The sequence below is a fragment of the Palaemon carinicauda genome, chromosome 37 (genome assembly GCF_036898095.1).
Source record: "Palaemon carinicauda isolate YSFRI2023 chromosome 37, ASM3689809v2, whole genome shotgun sequence".
Taxonomy (NCBI): Eukaryota; Metazoa; Arthropoda; class Malacostraca; order Decapoda; family Palaemonidae; genus Palaemon; species Palaemon carinicauda.
The window spans coordinates 13,828,634-13,845,956 of record NC_090761.1 but is presented as its reverse complement, the minus strand read 5'-3'; the positions used below and the strand labels follow the sequence as shown (position 1 = coordinate 13,845,956).

Sequence of the window (17,323 nt, the reverse complement as noted above, 5' to 3'; positions counted from 1 at the left end):
ATTATTGTAATTTGAGACCAAGTAACCTATCAATCATGGATGTCACTGAGTTTCAGTCGATAAAATGTATAATATGTTCGACCGTGACCGGATTCAAACTTGCAATCTTCGGATCCGAAGTCCGACACCTTATCCGTTAGGCCACACGGCCAGATATACTCCAATGTAATTTGAGATCAAGTAATCTATCAATCAAGGATGCAACTGAGTTTCAGTTGATAAAATAAGTAATATGTCCGACCATGACAGGATTCGAACCTGCAATCTTCGGATCCGAAATCCGACGCCTTATCCGTTAGGCCACGTGGCCAGATACACTTCAATGTAATTTGAGACCAAGTTATCTATCAATCAAGGATGTCACTAAATTTCAGTTGATAAGATAAGTAATGTGTCCGAACGTGACAGGATTCGAACCTGCAATCTTCGGATCCGAAGTCCGACGCCTTATCCGTTAGGCCATACGGCCAGATATATTTCAATGTAATTTGAGACCAAGTTATCTATCAATCAAGGATGTCACTGAATTTCAGTTTATAAAATAAGTAATGTGTCCGACCGTGACAGGATTCGAACCTGCATTCTTCGGATCCGAAGTCCGACGCCTTATCCGCTAGGCCACACGGCCAGATATACTTCAATGTAATTTGAGACCAAGTAACCTATCAATCAAGGATGTCACTGAGTTTCAGTTGATAAAATGTATAATATGTTCGACCGTGACAGGATTTGAAGCTGCAATCTTCGGATCCGAAGTCCGACGCCTTATCCGTTAGGCCACACGGCCAGATATACTCCAATGTAATTTGAGATCAAGTAATCTATCAATCAAGGATGCCACTGAATGTCAGTTTATAAAATAAGTAATGTGTCTGACCATGACAGGATTCGAACCTGCAATCTTCGGATCCGAAGTCCGACGCCTTATCCGTTAGGCCACGCGGCCAGATACACTTCAATGTAATTTGAGACCAAGTTATCTATCAATCAAGGATATCATTGAATTTCAGTTGATAAAATAGGTAATGTGTCCGACCGTGACAGGATTCAAACCTGCAATCTTCGGATCCGAAGTCCGACGCCTTATCCGTTAGGCCACACGGCCAGATATATTTCAATGTGATTTGAGACCAAGTTATCTATCAATCAAGGAGGTCACTGAATGTCAGTTGATAAAATAAGTAGCGTGGCCGACCGTAGCAGGATTCGAACCTGCAATCTTCGGATCCGAAGTCCGACGCCTTATCCGTTAGGCCACACGGCCAGATATACTTCAATGTAGTATGAGACCAAGTAATCTATCAATCAAGGAGGCCGCTGAATTTCAGTTGATAAAATAAGTAATATGTTCGGCTGTGACAGGATTTGAACCTGTAATCTTCGGATCAGAAGTCCGACGCCTTATCCGTTAGGCCACACAGCCAGATATACTTCAATGTAATTTGAGACCAAGTAATCTTTTAATCAAGGATGCCACTGAATTTCAGTTTATAAAATAAGCAATGTGTCCGACCCTGACAGGATTCGAACCTGCAATCTTCGGATCCGAAGTCCGATGCCTTATCCGTTAGGCCACACGGCCAGATATATTTCAATGTAATATGAGACCAAGTTATCTATCAATCAAGGATGCCACTGAATTTCAGTTTATAAAATAAGTAATGTATTCGACCGTGACAGGATTCGAACCTGCAATCTTCGGATCCGAAGTCCGACGCCTTATCCATTAGGCCACACGGCCAGATATACTCCATTGTAATTTGAGATCAAGTAATCTATCAATCAAGGATGCAACTGAGTTTCAGTTGATAAAATACGTAATGTGTCCGCCCGTGACAGGATTCAAACCTGCAATCTTCGGATCCGAACTTCGACGCCTTATCCATTAGGCCACACGGCCAGGTATATTTCAGTGTAATTTGAGACCAATTTATCTATCAATCAAGGATGCCACTGAATTTCAGTTGATTAAATAAGCAGTGTGTCCGACCGTGACAGGATTCGAACCTGCAATCTTCGGATCCGAAGTCCGACGCCTTATCCGTTAGGCCACATGGCCAGATATACTTCAATGTAATTTGAGAACAAGTAATCTATATATCAAGGATGCTACTGAATTTCAGTTGATGAAATAAGTAATATGTCCGACCGTGACAGGATTCGAACCAGCAATCTCCGAATTCAAATTCCGACGCCTTATCTGTTAGGCCTTACGACCAAATATACTTCAATGTAATTTGAGACCAAGTAATTCATCAATCAAGGATGACACTGAATTTTAGTTGATAAAATAGGTAATATGTCCGACCGTGACAGGATTCGAACCTTTAATATTCAGATCCGAAGTCCGACACCTTATCCGTTAGGCCACACAGCCAGATATACTTCAATGTAATATGAGACCAAATAACCTATCAATGAAGTATGCCACTGAATTTCAGTTGTTAAAATAAGTAATATGTCTGACTGTGACAGGATTCGAACTTGCTATCTTCGGATCCGAAGTCCGACGTCTTATCCGTTAGGCCTCACGGCCTGATATACTTCAATGCAATTTGAGACCAAGTAACCTATCAATCAAGGATGTCACTGAGTTTCAGTTGATATACTGTATAATATGTTCGACCTTGACAGGATTCGAACCTGCAATCTTTGGATCCGAAGTCCGACGCCTTATCCGTTAGGCCACATGGCCAGATATACTTCAATGTAATTTGAGACCAAGTAACCTATCAATCAAGGATGTCACTGAGTTTCAGTTGATAAACTGTATAATGTGTTCGACCGTGACGGGAATCGAACCTGCAATCTTCGGATCCGAAGTCCGACGCCTTATCCGTTAGGCCACACGGCCAGATATACATTAATGTAATTTGAGACCAAGTAACCTATCAATCATGTATGTCACTGAGTTTCAGTCGATAAAATGTATAATATGTTCGACCGTGACCGGATTCAAACCTGCAATCTTCGGATCCGAAGTCCGACACCTTATCCGTTAGGCCACGTGGCCAGATACACTTCAATGTAATTTGAGACCAAGTTATCTATCAATCAAGGATGTCACTGAATTTCAGTTGATAAGATAAGTAATGTTTCCGAACGTGACAGGATTCGAACCTGCAATCTTCCGATCCGAAGTCCGACGCCTTATCCGTTAGGCAATACGGCCAGATATATTTCAATGTAATTTGAGACCAAGTTATCTATCAATCAAGGATGTCACTGAATTTCAGTTGATAAGATAAGTAATGTGTCCGAACGTGACAGGATTTGAACCTGCAATCTTCGGATCCGAAGTCCGACGCCTTATCCGTTATGCCATACGGCCAGATATATTTCAATGTAATTTGAGACCAAGTTATCTATCAATCAAGGATATCACTGAATTTCAGTTTATAAAATAAGTAATGTGTCCGACCGTGACAGGATTCGAACCTGCATTCTTCGGATCCGAAGTCCGACGCCTTATCCGCTAGGCCACACGGCCAGATATACTTCAATGTAATTTGAGACCAAGTAACCTATCAATCAAGGATGTCACTGAGTTTCAGTTGATAAAATGTATAATGTGTTCGACCGTGACAGGATTTGAACCTGCAATCTTCGGATCCGAAGTCCGACGCCTTATCCGTTAGGCCACACGGCCAGATATACTCCAATGTAATTTGAGATCAAGTAATCTATCAATCAAGGATGCCACTGAATGTCAGTTGATAAAATAAGTAATGTGTCCGACCATGACAGGATTCGAACCTGCAATCTTCGGATCCGAAGTCCGACGCCTTATCCGTTAGGCCACGCGGCCAGATACACTTCATTGTAATTTGAGACCAAGTTATCTATCAATCAAGGATATCATTGAATTTCAGTTGATAAAATAAGTAATGTGTCCGACCGTGACAGGATTCGAACCTGCAATCTTCGGATCCGAAGTCCGACGCCTTATCCGTTAGGCCACGCGGCCAGATACACTTCATTGTAATTTGAGACCAAGTTATCTATCAATCAAGGATATCATTGAATTTCAGTTGATAAAATAAGTAATATGTCCGACCGTGACAGGATTCGAACCTACAATCTTCGGATCCGAAGTCCGACGCCTTATCCGTTAGGCCACACGGCCAGGTATACTTCAATGTAATTTGAGACCAAGTTTTCTATCAGTCAAGGATGCCACTGAATTTAAGTTGATAAAATAAGTAATGTGTCCGACCGTGACAGGATTCGAACCTGCAATCTTCGGATCCGAAGTCCAACGCCTTATCCGTTAGGCCACACGGCCATATATACTTCAGTGTAATTTGAGACCAAGTTTTCTATCAATCAAGGATGCCACTGAATTTCAGTTGATAAAATAAGTAATGTGTTCGACCGTAGCAGGATTCGAACCTGCAATCTTCGGATCCGAAGTCCGACGCCTTATCCGTTAGGCCACACGGCCAGGTATACTTCAGTGTAATTTGAAACCAAGTTTTCTATCAATCAAGGATGCCACTGAATTTCAGTTGACAAAATAAGTAATGTGTTCGACCGTGACAGGATTCGAACCTGCAATCTTCGGATCCGAAGTCCGACGCCTTATCCGTTAGGCCACACGGCCAGATATATTTCAATGTAATTTGAGACCAAGTTTTCTATCAATCAAGGATGCCACTGAATTTCAGTTGATAAAATAAGTAATGTGTACGACTGTGGCAGGATTTGAACCTGCAATCTTCGGATCCGAAGTCCGACGCCTTATCCGTTAGGCCACACGGCCAGGTATACTTCAATGTAATTTGAGACCAAATTTTCTCTCAATCAAGGATGCCACTGAATTTCAGTTGATAAAATAAGTATTATGTCCGACCGTGACAGGATTCGAACCTGCAATCTTCGGATCCGAAGTCCGACGCCTTATCCGTTAGGCCACACGGCCAGATATATTTCAATGTAATTTGAGAGCAAGTTTTCTATCAATCAAGGATGCCACTGAATTTCCGTTGATAAAATAAGTAATGTGTCCGACCGTGGCAGGATTCGAACCTACAATCTTCGGATCCGAAGTCCGACGCCTTATCCGTTAGGCCACAAGGCCTGGTATACTTCAATGTAATTTGAAACCAAGTTTTCTATCAATCAAGGATGCCACTGAATTTCAGTTGATTAAATAAGCAGTGTGTCCGACCGTGACAGGATTCGAACCTGCAATCTTCGGATCCGAAGTCCGACGCCTTATCCGTTAGGCCACACGGCCAGATATATTTTAGTGTAATTTGAGACCAAGTTTTCTATCAATCAACGATGCCACTGAATTTCAGTTGATAAAATAAGTAATGTGTCCGACCGTGGCAGGATTCGAACCTGCAATCTTCGGATCCGAAGTCCGACGCCTTATCCGTTAGGCCACACGGCCAGGTATACTTCAATGTAATTTGAGACCAAGTTTTCTATCAATCAAGGATACCACCTAATTTCAGTTGATAAAATAAGTGATGTGTCCGACCGTGACAGGATTCGAACCTGCAACCTTCGGATCCGAAGTCCGACGCCTTATCCGTTAGGCCACACGGCCAGATATGTTTCAGTGTAATTTGAGACCAAGTTTTCTATCAATCAAGGATGCCACTGAATTTCAGTTGATAAAATAAGTAATGTGTCCGACCGTGACAGGATTCGAACCTGCAATCTTCGGATCCGAAGTCCGACGCCTTATCCGTTAGGCCACACGGCCAGATATGTTTCAGTGTAATTTGAGACCAAGTTTTCTATCAATCAAGGATGCCACTGAATTTCAGTTGATAAAATAAGTAATATGTCCGACCGTGACAGGATTCGAACCTGCAATCTTCGGATCCGAAGTCCGACGCCTTATCCGTTAGGCCACACGGCCAGGTATACTTCAATGTAATTTGAGACCAAGTTTTCTATCAATCAAGGATGCCACTGAATTTCAGTTGATAAAATAAGTAATGTGTCCGACCGTGACAGGATTCGAACCTGCAATCTTCGGATCCGAAGTCCGACGCCTTATCCGTTAGGCCACACGGCCAGGTATACTTCAATGTAATTTGAGACCAAGTTTTCTATCAATCAAGGATGCCACTGAATTTCAGTAGATAAAATAAGTGATGTGTCCGACCGTGACAGGATTCGAACCTGCAATCTTCGGATCCGAAGTCCGACGCCTTATCCGTTAGGCCACACGGCCAGGTATACTTCAATGTAATTTGAGACCAAGTTTTCTATCAATCAAGGATGCCACTGAATTTCAGTTGATAAAATAAGTGAAGTGTCCGACCGTGACAGGATTCGAACCTGCAATCTTCGGATCCGAAGTCCGACCCTTATCCGTTAGGCCACACGGCCAGGTATACTTCAATGTAATTTGAGACCAAGTTTTCTATCAATCAAGGATGCCACTGAATTTCAGTTAATAAAATAAGTAATATGTCTGACCGTGGCAGGATTCGAACCTGCAATCTTCGGATCCGAAGTCCGACGCCTTATCCGTTAGGCCACACGGCCAGATATGCATGTTAGGGAATTGAAACGAAGTAATTTGTTAATCATGGATGTCATGGAATATGAATTGTGTACATTTTTTGAAATGGTCTGTTACGATTGCGTCAGTATTATATTTCATCTGTTCATCTGTGAGTTGTCTAGCATTGCTATTGCAGCAAGTTTTCTGAAACCTTTAAATATTTCAATTGACATATGTAGATATGGATATCTGACTCATACACATATTTTACACATACATGTACTGCATATATAATTATAAATGTTTAAATACACACACACACACACACACACCCACACACATATATATATATATATATGTATATAAATATTTTTATATATATATATATAAATATGTATATAAATATTATATATATATATATATATATATATATATATATATATATATATATATACAGTATATATATATATATATATATATATATATATATATATATATATATATATATATATATATATATATATATATATATATATATATATATATACAGTATATATATATATATATATATATATATATATATATATATATATATATATATATATATATATATATACATATATATATGTATATATATATATATATATATATATATATATATATATATATACTGTATATATATTCACAGTGTATGCATTTGTAAGAGAAACCAAAGAAATCTAGTAAACTGACCAGTTTCGACCAATTCACATAGGTACTGTATATGGTCTACGAAAAGTTGTTTTTATGTTGATTTGTTTTGTATTAAAGGTGTGTTAATTTCCTTTATAAACGATTCCTTGGATCTTATTTCATGCAAGTGCAATCTAATGACTGAATTAGAGTTTACATGAATTTCATTTAGCGGCTGTTCTTGCTGTAGTTTCCTCATGGTGATCAGTACCCAAAGTGTTGTTTTATGTGCCTTCCAATGCCCTTCAGTAATTCTTTACCTCTGCCAACGAAGTTGGGAGGAGGTTTTGTTTTTGCCCCTGTCTGTTTGTGTGTCCGTTTGTCTGTTTGTGAGTGAACAACTTCCTGGCCACAATTTTACTCATAGAGTAGTGAAACTTTTAGGTATTGTTATTCTTCTCCTGTACTTCTCTTTCTCCCTATTTCCTTAATCCTTCCCTTCCCGTGTACCTGCCTTTGAGCTATAAATTGGATTTTATCCAGGGGTACTCTTCCTTTCCCCATATTCCCCACTTCCCTATTATTATTATTATTATTATTATTATTATTATTATTATTATTATTATTATTATTATTATTATTATTATTATGTTTAGACATGGAAGTGATTCAGTTTTGAAAGTCCTAGGTCAAAGGTCAAGTTCGAAAAATAAGCTGCCGTTGTGGAGGTCACAATTTTACTCATATATAAGTGAAGCGTAAGGGATTCAATTTTGAAAGTCCAAGGTCAAGGTGTGCACCACCAGAGTGCTTTTCTAGTTTTTGTGTGATTTACAATGTTGATATTTAGAATCTTCCTCCTGTGCAGACAATCTTTTTCGCAAAAATAAGGATGACTAACTCCATTTTAAAGGTTTAAAGGCTGCTCATGAATGGCAAATGCAAGGGACAGTGACATTGCCCTATCAAGCAAGACAGTCCCTAGAGACTGACTATATATACATATGATCAGCTCCCGAGCCCCCTCTCCACCCAATCTAGGACTGGGGAGGGCCAGGCGATGGCTGCTTATGACTCAGCAGATAGACCTATGGGCTCCAACTCTCCATGCTTAGCTCACCAGGTTGGTGAGGTTGCAACGACCAAATTAACTAATGATTTTGAGCAGGACTCGAACCCCAGCCTGGCGTTCACCAGTCAGGGACATTACCGCATCGGCTACCATCTTGAACAAAAATCCCAGAGTTCTGAAAGCCATATTTGACATAAATTATTTTGTGTTCAAATAATCTGTTTGATAGGAAACGGGAGTTTGTTCCCTGTTAATTTTGTCGCAACCTCCACATGGTACTGTGTAAATTCTTGATTCGATATTGTCTATGGAAAAGGGGTAAGAAAAAACAAAGCTTTGGTATTCTTAATTACGTTTATACATTTCTATGTCGTATGGTTTTTGAAGTAGGCCTATCTTTTTTCCTTCGTTGTATGATATCTATTTCATATTATATTAGCTTATTTCATGGCTTTTTCGATAGCATACGTAGGAGCAGCGGAATGAGTTGTCAACGGATAACTTGATTTATTATTTTTTTTTTTTTTTTGGTTTATTTAAGTAGGATTGGGAGCGCATTCTTAATATTTTGAGAAGAATAAACATACTAGCTACTCCATCTTAACTGGAATTTCATAACTCAGGGAATGTAAGAAACAAAGTTGGTTTTCTATAAAAAAAAAATTCATATTCTTCCCATTCCACCTGGAATTTTGAGGTAGGGAGTGACTGAAAAAACTCCATGCATTGAAGATATCGAAGTTTGAGAAATTAGATTTTATATTTCAAAACTCAAATCTGAATCTTGGTCCGGAGAATTATCAGAAATGCTGAACTTTAAGAAATGAAGAAAATTGAGGAACTAAAACATACTGTAAAATCCCGTCTGGAGGACAAAGGAAAGACCTATTTATAAGCTTGTTTAAGTTTATGAAAATTTGTGGAATTACACCGTAGTTTTGTGCTAATGATTCATCAATCACTTTCAAAAGATGTCATTTGAAAGTTTTTTCATATATATAAAAAAATTCCATTTGTCAACCTGTTGGAAAATTTATATTTTTTGTACTTAATTAAATTCGATCGTGTTAAAAAAAATGTGTTGAGGAAATTCAAGCAATTAAGGACTGCAAACTAACATATATCTTTCACAAAGTACAATGAGAATATACGAAAAGCTGACGAACAATTTGTAATATTTTCGAAAGATATGAAGAGAAATTTATGAATTCATTTTACACCAAGTTGTTGATTAAGAAAGGGCCGCTTGCCATACCTCCTCTCGTCTTCTAAATCTGTGTGAAGGAAGAAGCGGAAGATGTGGAAAGCAATTAAAGCCGTGACAGCTATGCCCCTTGTATTTCACCTCTCCGAACTGGAATGTGGGGGGTGGGGGTGGAGGGCAGGGAAAAAGGCTAGAAAAAAATGTCACCGTGGAAACTCATTAAGAGGTAAAGAAAGAAAACTTTGGTCATTTCGTTTTCAGGATTGATCAATGTTCACTTCTTCATCGGTATTACATGTATGTGCGTGTTTGTATATATATATTTGTGTATATATATATATATATATATATATATATATATATATATATATATATATATATATATATATATATATATATATATATATATATATACACACATCATATATATGTGTATATATATATATATATATATATATATATATATATATATATATATATATATGCGTGTGTGTGTATTATTATTATTATTATTATTATTATTATTATTATTATTATTATTATTATTATTATTACTAGCTAAGCAGCTACAACCTTAGTTGAAAAAAGCAAGATGCTAAAAGACTAAGGGCTCCAACAGGGAAAAAAACCCAGTGAGGATAGGAAATAAGGAAATAAATAAACAATATAAGTAATGAAAAATTAGAATAAAGTATTTTAAAAACATTAACAGCATTAAAACAGATATTTGCGTACACACCTATTCACATTAATACATGTATACTAATCCTCCCCTTAATAATAAAGAGCAAGTGGATGAGAATATATATGTAAATATGTTTCTTTCATGTCACCCTGAGTGGAATGAGAAGATATAGTCATACCCAGGTGAGAGGGGGTACCCTGAGAGGTACATTTGGAAACCACAATCTTCCTCAAATTGCTTGAGGCCATTTGATTTTACTCATCTCCTCCCACGCCTATTGACGCAAAGGGTCTCGATTAAATTTCGCCAGGTGTCTCTAACTTCAGCTTTTAAATCAATACTTTTCCATTCATCATCTCCTACTTCACGCTTCATAGTCCTCAGCCATGTAGGCCTGGGTCTCCCTACTCTTCTAGTGCCTTGTGGAACCCAATTAAAAGTTTGGCGAACTCTCTTGGGGAGTGCGAAGAGCATGCCTAAACCATCTCCATCTACCCCTCACCACGAATTCGCAAAGATATGGCACTCGAATAATCTCTTATAATTTCATTTCTAATCCTGTCCTGCCATTTAACTCTCAATCCTAGTGATTTGTTCTTAAATCTACAAAATCTATTGGAGATTGTTTCATTTTTATACCATGACCCATCTTCACGTGTAAAATCGATCTCACTAAGCTGATATGTATAGCCTGATTTTTATATGTAAATTCGGGTAATTTGATTTCTAAAATTTACTCAACATAATAGCCATTGTCTGATTTATTTTTTCTGACTTTCATTAAACTTAATTTCTAAAGATATCACAGTTCCTAAATATTTGAATGATTCTACTCTATTAATCCTTTCTCCTTCCTATGATATTTCATCTTACATTGCATATTCTGTTCTCGTCATCTCTGTCTTTCTCCTATTTATCTTGAGCCCAAGCTCCTGTGATGTTTCATGCATTCTGTTAAGCAAGCATCGAGAATTGCAAATCCTGTGGTGTTCTGCTAATAAGGACAGTCATCAACATACTCTGTCAGCTAATTTCCTGTTGCCAATCCAGTTCAGTATTTCTTCGCCCGCCATCCCCAACTATTCTATGCATTACAAAATCCATGAGGAAGATAAACAACATTGTGGCCACACATTCCCTTCGAGTACTCCAAGTTCACTGGAAATTCATTTTCTACTGTTAAAGATTGCTAAGCTCATGAACCGACTTGATTAAATTTACATATTTAAGACTAACTCCATAATAACGCACAATAAAGGTTTTATTTATGAAAATTTAAAATCTATTGCTTTATTTCTACTCTTTGAGGGAAGATGGCCTTAAAAATATTTTTCTCTTTATAAATTCAATACTTATGAAAATACGAATTTTTTAAAATATCATGAAAAGAATGTTCGGTGGTTACTGAAATCATGGTGTATCAAGGACCTTGGGTGTATCAATTCGTAAATGTAAACGTATAAATTTGTATAATTAATAACAGATTTTATGAAATAATCTAACAAAAACACGGAAAGTTAGACTGAATTATTCTAGGTATCTTTATATATCATATTACTGATGCGTATTTTTGTACGGTGATTTTCATTTTCATTTTAAGAGACACTTATTCTAACCGACTAAGACATCAAAAGCGTATTTTCTTTTCTATCGTAGATTTATTCATTCACATTTGTATAAGATCCAAGTATGAACAGGAAGTTTACTCTTTGAATATTGCTGCACTTAAGTTAACACATTATTTTATTTTAGGTATTAGTAACTGGATAATATTAGCCCCTGCTATTTTAGTGTTTTCCTTGATTGGTTTCTTATCCATCTGGCAGTCATTAGATATTGCAGGGCACTCACGGTCTACTCCGACTCGGCTTTTATGTTTTATTTCAGTGCGTATTTATTTTCCATTTCAATTTTCAAATTTTACTTCTGGATTACTATTTAGAATATTACTTTCGTATTCTAAATATATCTTATTTGGAGTCTTGTGTTGGTGAGAAAGATACTATAAGTTTGTGATTCAGCATAGCAAGGTTTCCTCACTTTCCCCTCGTGCTATTTCTTTATTGATTCTTCATCCTTACAGATGGCTGTTAGATCTACCAGGCTTCAACTTTTGGTTTAAATCGTTAATCATTTCCATAATTTAGCTTTGACATTCTCTCTTTAATCCTGCTAGTTATACTCTTTTAAAGGTAAGGGTGTCTGGTTTCAGTTTCAGTTCCATCAAAATACATGCTTACTGGCACGTCAACCGGGCAAGCCTAACCACCCCACTGGTGTGCCAAACCACAGCATTGCCCTTCCCAGTAAACAGTTTAAACTCACGTTACCGGGCAAGGATTGTTCTGTTGTCATGCGAATTCTAGGCGAACACTATTCATGTGAAGAGAAGTCTTTTTATATTTTCCAATTAGATAAATTATTTAAAGTACAATACTGATGTTGATTTTCACAAGAATGACAAACATCACAATCCGCATTTTTGATGTTATACAATATAATTTAAGAAGCTCTTCTTTCTTTAATTTGGATTAAGTCATTAGCATGTAGTTATGGGATTTGGCATAAAAGATTATGGTTGGCGGTGAATCTCTAGATCACAGCTGTGCGCGAGACACTTATGGCCTTTGTTGATGTGCTTCCAGTTTAATATAAAACTACGACCCACTTAAAACGTTGAACGATTTTCACGTCTATTTCATATGGTTTTCATGCAGTATATATATATATATATATATATATATATATATATATATATATATATATATATATATATATATATATATATATATATATATATATATATATATAGTAGCCTCTCTCTCTCTCTCTCTCTCTCTCTCTCTCTCTCTCTCTCTCTCTCTCTCTCTCTCTCTCTCTCTCTATATATATATATATATATATATATATATATATATATATATGTGTGTGTGTGTATGTGTGTGTGTGCACTTGCTTCCATGCTCACTATAGGTTATATAATAACACTTGGCTTTATGACGTACAAAAATGAAGATATTTGTTTATCGTTTTCCGAAAGTTAAGCGTGGAAGTTACCATCGTTGTGCATTTTTTGTATAACTCCCTTTTTAATACGCGAAAATAGCAAGAAGACTGATGTTGACATATTGAAAGAATAACTGAATTTTTCCCGCAGACTGAAATTGTGTATTTCAGCAAAATCAATACAATTTTAATATCGTTGTGCATTGGGCATGCAGACACGTCGTTTAAACGCAGACCATCATTGCCTATTCTGTCGAAATGCTCTCCTAGAGGTTATTGCAACGTTTGTAACTCGATTTAGGGGAGCGTTTGCCTTCAGTCCGATTTAGGGGAACGTTTGCTTCCGCGAGTGTTGCGTAATTACAAAGAACTGACAACGTCATTTTCGTTATCCTCCTCTTCTATATCCTTAATATACTCCGCGGAATAAACACACCTCATTTCATGGAATTACTTGGCTATGTTTTAATGACATTTCATGTAATTAGAACGTTATCGATAATGTTAAAACTTGCTTTTGTATTTATTTAAAAAATCCCATTGACCTGATTTACCACGGTAGTGTACTTTGAACTTTAGTTATGATAATTAGCTGGTTTATTTTTCATAATTAATGTTAGTTTTTTTTATAATTAATGGTAAAGTTTATTAGATAAAAATGTTTACACCTAATTAGTGGTGGGATCAGGTAAACAATTATGTTAAATATAAACCCTTATATAAATTACTGTTTCCTTTGACTAGATCTATATCTTTTAATTGTGAGTACGAATCGGTATACTTTTATATCTGTATGCCTACACATCTAATCAACTGGAATAGGCCAAGGATCAGATGAATTTGTTCCCGGAGGATGCTAAATTAAATAACTAATATTAAAGCCGTAGGGGTTTAGTTTGTATCAAGTTAAAAGTAAAATGTTGGTATCATGCCTCTTGAGATCAACAATTTGATTACTCTTGATTTTTTTTTCTATCTCCAAGAATTAAATCCTTGATTTTTATTTATCTTAACATTACTTCGTTGATTCTTTGCTGTTAATGGTAAATAATTAAATTGCTCATCAATGAATACTACATTCATATACAACTGAAATATGGATCCCCGAATTAACTTATTGCTAATTTACTATCAGGTAAAAGGTCTATGACACAGTGTTTGAAGGACTAAGTAGGATAAGGATAATGCAGGTATCCGCAAGAAACCTCTTAAATGAAATTTGCCATGAAGCTGGTAGTCTCTGTGGTGTACACCTCCCAACATTCTGATTCTAAAATACTGCTTAATATAACAAGACTTTTGCAATTAAAAAAGAAAAATCATAAAAACTAGCCCTAGACATTTTTTTTTCCACGGTGGTCGTTCTAGAGCATAGCTTTAAAATCCATGATGTCGCTCACGAAAATGTCATAAAGGATATTGTTATATGCAGCAAGGCTTTAGAATCGGAAGGATGGAAGATGTGCACAATTATTATTATTATTATTATTATTATTATTATTATTATTATTATTATTATTATTATTATTAGCTAAGCTACAACCCTAGTTGGAAAAGCATGATGCTATAAGTCCAAGGGCTCCAACAAGGAAAAATAGCCCAGTGAGGAAAGGAAATATATAAAAGATCTGAGAGATAATGAACAATTAAAATAAGATATTTTAAAACCCGTAACAACATCAAAACAGATATTTCATATATAAACTATAAAAAGACTTATTTCAGCCTGTTCAACATAAAAACCTTTGCTGCAGGTTTGAACTTTGGAAGTTCAATCGATTCAACTACCTGATTAGGAAGGTCATTCCACAACTACACAGAATACTAGCACAAGACAAATTTATCTAATAGATTTCTAGCGGGTACCTGCTTAATCTACATCTACAGTATACAAATCTGCACTCCTGGCTAGTACTGTGGTAACGTGTTCACTAAGCATTCTCATGGCAGCAGATCGATTCCAGCCTGAGACCGTGAGTTTAGGCTGTTTACTGGGAAGGCCGCTGCTCTAGTTGGGCATCACAGTGCCTGGTCTTGCCCGGATAACTTTCTGGTTAACATCTATTTTGATGAAATTTCAACCGAAACCAGACACCTTTACTGGACTCTTATAAGTCTCTCAACCTTTTAGGGGATGGATTGGTCTGTTGTCTAGCTTTCCATTAAGTAACGAAATCTGCAAAGTATTGCAAAACGTTACTAACAGTAAACGTAATTGTTTTCCATTTCTGACCTAGACTCAATTTGCACTGTGAATGTATGTTTCAGTTAGAAAGAATTGTTTGTAAAATGCATCATATTTGAAACGGGCACCCTGATAATATATTCATAATAATGGATCTGATTAGAACTGTTGGAAGTGTAGATTCAGGTCTGTAATCCTTAGGGGTTACAATGTTGAGATTGATAATGTAAAGGCAACCTTCAAGAAAGTTAGGTAGCCAAAATTTTAAATAGAATTTTAGGTCGTCATTAGTTATTGTTATAACCTCTGCCAACGAAGTTGAAGAGCAAGTTATGTTTTCGCCGTTGTTTGTCTGTTTGTTTGTTTATGTGTGAGCAGCTTCTTGGCCAGAATTTTACTAAGAGTAGTGAAACTTTCAGGGATTAATTGCAACGTTGAGACGTGAAAGTGATTCAATTTTGAAAGTCCTAGGTCAAGGTCGAGCAAAAGGTAAAGAAATAAACTGCCGTGGCAGAGGTCTGTGCTCTATTTAGTGCCCCTCTAGTTGTTGTTGTTGTTGTTTTTATTATTATTATTTTTACTAGCTAAGCTACAACCCTAGTTAGAGAAGCAGGATGCTATAAGACCAAGGTCTCCCACAAGGAAATATAGCCCAGTGAGGAAAGGAAATAGATAAACTATGTTATGATAAGTAATAAACCATTGAAATAGAATATTTTAAGAACAGTAACAACATTAAAACCGATCTTTCATATATAAATTTAGAGACTTGTGTCACCCTGATCAACAGAAAAAACATTTGCTTTGCAGTATAAGATTAGAATTTAATGTATCGAACTAATTATCAAAATTTTAAAATCAGAACATTTACAGATTCAGGGACAGAGATCGTGATGAAGTTCAGCACTTGCAAGAATAAAAGATTATAAAAGAAGAATAATTCCGTTAGCCACCTTATGAGGTTATCATCACGCGAAATTTATCAAGTAGCATGTTCAACACCGGCAGAAACGATGATGCTTTTCATCTGATAGGTAAGTTTAAGCTTATTGAGGGTGTCTATAACTATTAATGGAGAATGCCTTTTTAACCATTCTTTTTTATTTGATTTGCATTGAAGCATGTGCTGTATATGTGGCATAGCTGATCGACGTTAACAATCAAATGTGGTTGATTTAGAAAAGGTAGAAGTTGTACTGACCAAATGTTCATTTTGAGACAAGTTGTACAGCAATGCGTAGAATATAGAAATCCACTTTTGATGGCATTTGTGGACTATGAAAAAACCTTTGATAGTTTGTATTGGCTAATCCAGTGGAGAGTCCTGCGCTATTATGGAATTCCGCTTAAATATGTTAATTTGATGAAGTCTGTTCATGAGAATAGCAAGTGGAAAGTTGATGTTAGTTTAATCCTATCCAAATGAATTACCAGAGCGGAATACTGTAAAGAAATATGTTGTCACCTATGTTATTTGTCCTCCACCTGGATTTTTGCAATGTGTAGTACAGTTGGAGATGGTGAAGGATTGGACTGGATTGGTAATAGGAAATTAGCTGATCGAGAATATGCTGATGATGATGTCCTTATTAGCAGAACACCACAGGATTTGCAATGTTTGTTTACCACAATTTCTTGGAATATCACAGGAGGTTGGGCTCAAGATAAATAAAAGAAAGAGTATGCAATGGAAGATGAAATATCATTGGAAGGAGAAAGGATTAATGAGGTAGAATCCTTTCAGTATTTAGGAACAATGATCTCCAAAAGGGTCTTTAGAATTAGAGTTTAGTGAAAGACTGAAAAAAGCAAACCAGACAATGGCTAGGTTATGTAAAATTTGGAAATCAAATCGCCTGAAATTACATATAAAAATCAGTTTAGTAGGATCGGTGTTACTGTATGGACATGAGTCATGGTATGACAATGAAACAGTCTCCAACAGATTTAGTAGATTTTAGAACAAAATCCTCAGAGGGATATTTGAGGTTAAATTGCAGGACAGGATTAGAAATTAAATGATGAGATGA

The 17,323-nt window shown here is 36.4% G+C and overlaps 18 non-coding genes across 18 annotated transcripts; all 18 read right to left on the bottom strand.

Moving 5' to 3' along the window:
- Positions 1–555: 555 nt before the first annotated feature.
- On the bottom strand, positions 556–628 carry TRNAR-UCG (transfer RNA arginine (anticodon UCG)). Its single transcript has one exon. It is a non-coding gene; the product is annotated as a tRNA-Arg (tRNA).
- Positions 629–1,191: 563 nt separating this feature from the next.
- TRNAR-UCG (transfer RNA arginine (anticodon UCG)) lies at positions 1,192–1,264 on the bottom strand. The gene has a single exon. It is a non-coding gene; the product is annotated as a tRNA-Arg (tRNA).
- An 86-nt stretch (positions 1,265–1,350) lies between these two features.
- TRNAR-UCU (transfer RNA arginine (anticodon UCU)) lies at positions 1,351–1,423 on the bottom strand. The gene has a single exon. It is a non-coding gene; the product is annotated as a tRNA-Arg (tRNA).
- Positions 1,424–1,668: 245 nt separating this feature from the next.
- TRNAR-UCG (transfer RNA arginine (anticodon UCG)) lies at positions 1,669–1,741 on the bottom strand. Its single transcript has one exon. It is a non-coding gene; the product is annotated as a tRNA-Arg (tRNA).
- A 1,676-nt stretch (positions 1,742–3,417) lies between these two features.
- TRNAR-UCG (transfer RNA arginine (anticodon UCG)) lies at positions 3,418–3,490 on the bottom strand. The gene has a single exon. It is a non-coding gene; the product is annotated as a tRNA-Arg (tRNA).
- Positions 3,491–3,576: 86 nt separating this feature from the next.
- Positions 3,577–3,649, bottom strand: TRNAR-UCG (transfer RNA arginine (anticodon UCG)). Its single transcript has one exon. It is a non-coding gene; the product is annotated as a tRNA-Arg (tRNA).
- Positions 3,650–4,371: 722 nt separating this feature from the next.
- On the bottom strand, positions 4,372–4,444 carry TRNAR-UCG (transfer RNA arginine (anticodon UCG)). The gene has a single exon. It is a non-coding gene; the product is annotated as a tRNA-Arg (tRNA).
- Positions 4,445–4,530: 86 nt separating this feature from the next.
- On the bottom strand, positions 4,531–4,603 carry TRNAR-UCG (transfer RNA arginine (anticodon UCG)). The gene has a single exon. It is a non-coding gene; the product is annotated as a tRNA-Arg (tRNA).
- Positions 4,604–4,689: 86 nt separating this feature from the next.
- TRNAR-UCG (transfer RNA arginine (anticodon UCG)) lies at positions 4,690–4,762 on the bottom strand. Its single transcript has one exon. It is a non-coding gene; the product is annotated as a tRNA-Arg (tRNA).
- An 86-nt stretch (positions 4,763–4,848) lies between these two features.
- TRNAR-UCG (transfer RNA arginine (anticodon UCG)) lies at positions 4,849–4,921 on the bottom strand. The gene has a single exon. It is a non-coding gene; the product is annotated as a tRNA-Arg (tRNA).
- A 245-nt stretch (positions 4,922–5,166) lies between these two features.
- Positions 5,167–5,239, bottom strand: TRNAR-UCG (transfer RNA arginine (anticodon UCG)). Its single transcript has one exon. It is a non-coding gene; the product is annotated as a tRNA-Arg (tRNA).
- An 86-nt stretch (positions 5,240–5,325) lies between these two features.
- Positions 5,326–5,398, bottom strand: TRNAR-UCG (transfer RNA arginine (anticodon UCG)). The gene has a single exon. It is a non-coding gene; the product is annotated as a tRNA-Arg (tRNA).
- Positions 5,399–5,484: 86 nt separating this feature from the next.
- Positions 5,485–5,557, bottom strand: TRNAR-UCG (transfer RNA arginine (anticodon UCG)). Its single transcript has one exon. It is a non-coding gene; the product is annotated as a tRNA-Arg (tRNA).
- An 86-nt stretch (positions 5,558–5,643) lies between these two features.
- Positions 5,644–5,716, bottom strand: TRNAR-UCG (transfer RNA arginine (anticodon UCG)). Its single transcript has one exon. It is a non-coding gene; the product is annotated as a tRNA-Arg (tRNA).
- An 86-nt stretch (positions 5,717–5,802) lies between these two features.
- TRNAR-UCG (transfer RNA arginine (anticodon UCG)) lies at positions 5,803–5,875 on the bottom strand. Its single transcript has one exon. It is a non-coding gene; the product is annotated as a tRNA-Arg (tRNA).
- An 86-nt stretch (positions 5,876–5,961) lies between these two features.
- On the bottom strand, positions 5,962–6,034 carry TRNAR-UCG (transfer RNA arginine (anticodon UCG)). The gene has a single exon. It is a non-coding gene; the product is annotated as a tRNA-Arg (tRNA).
- An 86-nt stretch (positions 6,035–6,120) lies between these two features.
- Positions 6,121–6,193, bottom strand: TRNAR-UCG (transfer RNA arginine (anticodon UCG)). The gene has a single exon. It is a non-coding gene; the product is annotated as a tRNA-Arg (tRNA).
- A 244-nt stretch (positions 6,194–6,437) lies between these two features.
- On the bottom strand, positions 6,438–6,510 carry TRNAR-UCG (transfer RNA arginine (anticodon UCG)). The gene has a single exon. It is a non-coding gene; the product is annotated as a tRNA-Arg (tRNA).
- Between the last annotated feature and the right edge of the window lie 10,813 nt (positions 6,511–17,323).